The following is a 6526-nucleotide window of genomic DNA, read 5'->3' as shown; positions in this document are numbered from 1 at the left end:
CCAGTGCTGAAAATATCCTCTAACTGTAAATTAATAAATTCCTTTAGGGTTTTAAACACTGTAACAGACAATGTCTGGAAAGGAATTGCATTGTGCCACCTCTAGTTATGCCTTTAAAAAAGTAACAAGGGTGACATTTTTCCTTACATTTCATTATACTAGCCTTGTCTGAACAAATAATTTAATGCTGATATTTTAAAAAGATTTAGTCTTAAATAATCTTTTTTTTTTTTTTTGGGGGGGGGGGGGGGGGGGGGGTCTATTTGGAGGGTCCAAAATCATGGTAACAGGGTTGACTATTTAAGTCCTCAACACAGATTGCACAAAGAGAAAAAATAGACATTTGCTTGTCCTTGAAGAGTTCATTCAAATCACCTTGGGGCACAAAATTATGTATTTAAAATAATAATTATTATTTTAAATACATAATGGTTTGTCTGAATACTTGATTCTGATAATCAAGCTGTGGATTATCTCATCCATATTAATAATTATAAAAGAATAAATGCAAATCGATCAAGTGTGAATAAAAATAATACAACCCGAATTCCGGAAATGTTGGGACATTTTTTAAATTTGAATAAAATGAAAACTAAAAGACTTTCAAATCACATGAGCCAATATTTTATTCACAATAGAACATAGATAACATAACAAATGTTTAAAGGGAGAAATTTTACACTTTTATGCACAAAATGATCATTTCATTTCAAATTTGATGCCTGCTACAGGTCTCAAAATAGTTGGGAAGGGGGCATGTTTACCATGGTGTAGCATCTCTTCTTTTCAAAACAGTTTGAAGATGTCTGGGCATCGAGGCTATGGGTTTCTGGAGTTTTAGTGTTGGAATTTGGTCCCATTTTTGCCTGATATAGGTTTCCAGCTGCTGAAGAGTTCGTGGTCATTTTTCTCTATAGATGAAAGATCTGGACTGCAGGCAGAACAATTCAGCACCCAAACTCTTCTACGACGAAGCCATGCTGTTGTAATAGCTGCAGTATGTGGTTTTGCATTGTCCTGCTGAAATACACAAGGCCTTCCCTAAAATAGACGTTGTCTAAAACCTTTATATACCTTTCAGCATTCATAGTGCCTTCCAAAACATGCAAGCTGCCCATACCGTATGCACTTATGCACTCCCATACTATCAGAGATGCTGGCTTTTGAACTGAACGCTGATAACACGCTGGAAGGTCTCCCTCCGCTTTAGCCTGGAGGACACGGCATCCGTGATTTACAACAAGAATGTCAAATTTGGACTCGTCTGACCATAGAACACTTTTCCACTTTGAAACAGTCCATTTTAAATGAGCCTTGGCCCACAGGACACGACGGCGCTTCTGGACCATGTTCACATATAGCTTCCTTTTTGCATGACAGAGCTTTAGTTGGCATCTGCAGATGGCAAGGCAGATTGTGTTTACCGACAGTGGTTTCTGGAAGTATTCCTGGGCCCATTTAGTAATGTCATTGACACAATCATGTCGATGAGTGATGCAGTGTCATCTGAGGGCCCGAAGACCACAGGCATCCAATAAAGGTCTTCGGTCTTGTCCCTTACGCACAGAGATTTCTCCAGTTTCTCTGAATCTTTTGATGATGTTATGCACTGTAGATGATGAGATTTGCAAAGCCTTTGCAATTTGATGATGAGGAACATTGTTTTTAAAGTATTCCACAATCTTTTTACGCACTCTTTCACAGCTCTGCCCATCTTTACTTCTGAGAGACTCTGCCTCTCTAAGACATCCATTTTATAGCTAATCATGTTACAGTCCTGATATCAATTAACTTAATTAGTTGCTAGATGTTCTCCCAGCTGAATCTTTTCAAAATTTCTTGCTTTATCAGCCATTTGTTGCCCCCGTGCCAACTTTTTTGAGACCTGTAGCAGGCATCAAATTTGAAATGAGCTCATTTAGCAAAAATTGGCTATAACAATTAAAATGGATCTTTAATGAAAATGACTTCATGCTGATGCTCATTCAGCGGAATCCAATCTGTACCTCAGGGTTTCTTCTTTGATATTCTTTTCAGACAGGAAGAAACTTCTAAAAGTTGTTTTTATAATCTGTGACCTCAAACAGACTAAAGATGCTGAATCCCCAATGGTCCTGTGATTGTCAGAAATTCTTCTTTTCTAGTGGTCCTGTCTACCTTATCTAAAGTAGAGTGACAGCTGTCCCCTTTTACCTTCACAGTCAGACCAACAGGGCAGACAGCTCTGGACACATCCTGAAACTACAGCTACAGTAAATTGCTTTATAATCTTCACCAGGAAAAAGAACCAATAAGTGATTCAGCCACTTGGCAATGACCTCAGAATACACTATAATAAGATGTGAACCCATTCACCCCAGCAACAACATGCATTCTAAGTAAAAATGGACAATTTAATTCACATAATCCTCATAATTCACAACAATGCTGTCACCATGGGGAAATAAAACACTTCGATCCAGGGAGTCGAAGAGGTAAACAGCACCTTGGGCATCTCATTAACTCTGGTAGTGGATCATAATGTTCTACAATGTTACAAACTACAGCATATGGAGAGGCACTCTCATATCTATCCACCAGATCAGAGACACCAGTTGTGATAAATCTCGGCTTTTCTGTCGCTAATGACAACATGGTACATCTCATCCTCTCCCAAAAGGCACTGCAGTCGATTCATTCTTTATAACCATCTCTGTGACAGAACAGCCACTTTAACATCAAGCAACAGACATCAACTAGCTTGGAATCAACTCGACCACTTTGCGGCTTCGTCTTCGGGATGTAGATACCCATAAAATATTTCTCAAATCTGCTTCCATTAGACTCAAAAGAACAGTTCATCCAAAATCCAACGTTCATCATTCCAAACCTGCATCTTCTTTTCTTCTGTGGAACACAATGTAATATATTTGTAGCAGAAAGTCCAAGCTTCTCTTTTTTATTCAATGAAAGTAAATGGTGACCATGGCTTTTTCAAAGTAGTTTTCAGTGAAAATAATGACAAACTTCAGTCTGATTCTCACACAAACCTTTTGTGCAGCTTTTAAAGATGTGGAATATAGTACTCAAAGTGTATGGACTACCATTATGATGTTTTTAATGGTGCTCCTTGTCATTAATCACTTTTATTCCTAAACTTCCAAAGAAGAAAGTCTTAGAGATTCAGAATGATATGATAGAGAGTAAATGATGAAAGAATTTTCATTTTTGGCTAAACTATTTCTTTAACAACCCCTGTAAGACCTTTGTTTATCTTCAGAACACAAATTAAGATATTTTTGATGAAATCCGATAGCTGTATGACTCCTCCATAGACAGCAATTTAACAACCACTTTCAAAGTCCAAAAAGGTACTAAAGACATTGTTAAAATGGTTGACGCATATAATAAATTTGTAAAAATTTGAATAAATTTGTAATTTTTGTTTTGTTTTTGCACTCAATAAGTATTCTTGTCGCTTCATAAAATTAAGGTTGAACCACTGCAGTCACGTGGACCATTTTAACGATGTCTTTAGTACCTTTCTGGACCTTGAAAGTGGTTGTTAAATTGCTGTCATACAACTAACGGATTTCATCAAAAATATCTTAATTTGTGTTCCGAAGATGAACGAAGGTCTTACGGGTGTGGAACAACATGAGGGTGAGTAATTAACGACAGAATTTTCATTTTTGGGTGAACTAACCCTTTAAGCTCCGGGTGCATACTGCTACAAAGAAATGTCTGAAGTGCTACACACTCCTCAGTGTTGAAACAGTCATTAGAGGGGGAAATAGCACCGAGGGAAATAGCTTTCCAGGCAGGATGAAGGCGCCTAATAAACTCACGTCTGTGATGGATGACTCTGCACCCACAAACCCAGAACACAAAGAGAATCTATGCAACCCAGTCATACACAAACACAATACATCAAGGTGCATGCCTGTCACATCCACCACAACACTACGAGTGCCGCCTGCCTGCAGTTGTTCAGTAAAGGTGATAAGTGATAAGAATCAAAGAAGGATAAACAAGTCATCTCTGAACAACACAGAGAGAGTAAAAACATTAAACAAGCCCACTGTGAGAAGAGACACTACTATCATGTAGTACACTTTCATGTGTGATACACTGGATAGGACAACTAAAAGTTTGACAAAACAATGACAGAATTCACATATGGAAGATACATGCCCGGTATATGATATATTCAACAATTTTAAATCATTCTGCCATTCAGATTCTCAGATTTTCTGTCCAATTAAATGCTCTCTAGAATCTTAAGTGTCTTTATATTCTGTATAATATAAAGAATATAATATATTATACTACGGGGCTGTTGAATGCTTGAATCTGATTTGTTGACGAACGAGGTGTGCAATTATTTTTAGGGAAACGCACGGCTAAAGTAGTTCCAGGTAGGTCTGGACCGCATTAGTTCCATATCACTTCGCCAAATGATTTCAGTTATTTCAGAGGTCCATAGCCTACAAGGGCAAATGTACCAAAACCCACAACGACACTGACCAATCAAACAGATACGTAGTTCAGTCATGAAACTCTAGATGGCACAGGTTGATGGGTCCTTAACGCAAGCTGATGATAATTACAGCATTAACTACTTGGCACAAGCTGATTGGTCCATGTCACTTCTGCAGCCAATGAGCTTGTTGCTCACACATTGAAATGGCATTCAGTATAGCAGTTTGCAGCGCCCTTCAGAGTTCCTCTAAAACCCTCCACCTGTATAGACCTGTTATGAGCTACTGATACATGCTATTTGTGCAGCACTATGTCTTACTCACAGCAGCGTATCGGCGTATGTATTGGCAGTAGCAAGTTCCTGTACTTACTCTGCAGCAGCAGCAATAATCAACAACAACAGCTATAATCTACATCAGCAGCAATTCAGCAGCAGCGTAGCAGATCTATTCCGCCAAGACCAAATACATTAACATTGTCATATCCATTACCATGCTAAAAATCTTCTCAGAGTTGTCATGATTGAAATATGGTAAACAATAGCATAAAAATAAATTATTTCCATGTTTTTTGACACCAAATTACGTTTTATGTATGAAAAGCACGTAGGCCACTCTTTCTCCTGCTCGCTCTCCTACTCAAATGCACATACATAGGCCTACAGTAAAAACACACACTCGCACAGAAACGTGTTGTCAGCACTGCTCTTACGATTTTATCAATAAAATAGTTTAACAACTTAAAAGCTACATGACATTTCTCACTAGCGAGGTAATGTTCTTGGAGCAGATATACTTACAGTTTCAATATTAGTAGAGACGCTGCTGCCGAACACTGTTGAGAGAGACGCACAGACTCCGGTAATCGCATACGCTTAATCTCTCTCTCTCTAACTAAATAACTGTATTATTCTCCTATCAATGGCTGAAGCCTTAGTTACTAGCTCTAAAATGACGTTTTAGAATTAGCAGCATAGGCTTGGGATTAGTTGCGCAAGAAATTAGTTCTACACGCATGAGTGTTTTAAGGACAAAAACCTGACAAAGGTCTGACAAAAACATCTGAACAATGTCTTGAGGTGTGGTAACCATAGTATAAGCGAAACAATTGACTCCAGGCCACTGAATTATTAGAAAAATAATGCTCCGCTTCGCGTCGTGGCCGCATCACCACCTTGGGTGTATTACTTTTCTAATAATTCAATGGCACATCGTCAATTATACATATATAATTCTATTTATCTACACTATATTACCAAAAGTATTGGGACACCCCTCTAAATCATTGAATTCAGGTGCTCCAATCACTTCCATGGCCACAGGTGTATAAAATCAAGCACCTAGGCATGCAGACTGCTTCTACAAACATTTTTGAAAGAATGGATCGCTCTCAGGAGCTCAGTGAATTCAAGCGTGGTACTGCGATAGGTTGCCACCTGTGCAATAAGTCCATTCGTGAAATTTCCTCACTACTAAATATTCCACGGTCAACTGTTAGTGGTATCATAACAAAGTAGAAGCAATTGGGAACAACAGCAACTCAGCCATGAAGTGGTAGGCCACGTAAAATCACAGAGCGGGGTCAGCGCATGCTGAGCCGCACAGTGTGCAGAAGTCACCAACTTTCTGCAGAGTCAATAGCTACAGACCTCCAAACTTCGTGTGGCCTTCAGATTAGCTCAAGAACAGTGCGTAGAGAGCTTCATGGAATGGGTTTCCATGGCCGAGCAGCTGCATCCAAACCTTACATCACCAAGTGCAATGCAAAGCGTCGGATGCAGTGGTGTAAAGCACGCCACCACTGGACTCTAGAGCAGTGGAGACGTGTTCTCTGGAGTGACGAATCACGCTTCTCTGTCCGGCAATCCGATGGACGAGTCTGGGTTTGGCGGTTGCCAGGAGAACGGTACTTGCCTGACTGCATTGTGCCAAGTGTAAAGTTTGGTGGAGGGGGGATTATGGTGTGGGGTTGTTTTTCAGTGGTTGGGGTTGTTTTTCAGTGGTTGGGCTTGGCCCCTTAGTTCCAGTGAAAGGAACTCTTAATGCTTCAGCATACCAAGACATTC

Source organism: Ctenopharyngodon idella, chromosome 21, assembly GCF_019924925.1.
Source record: "Ctenopharyngodon idella isolate HZGC_01 chromosome 21, HZGC01, whole genome shotgun sequence".
NCBI classification, from domain to species: domain Eukaryota; kingdom Metazoa; phylum Chordata; class Actinopteri; order Cypriniformes; family Xenocyprididae; genus Ctenopharyngodon; species Ctenopharyngodon idella.
This window is presented reverse-complemented; position numbering follows the sequence as displayed.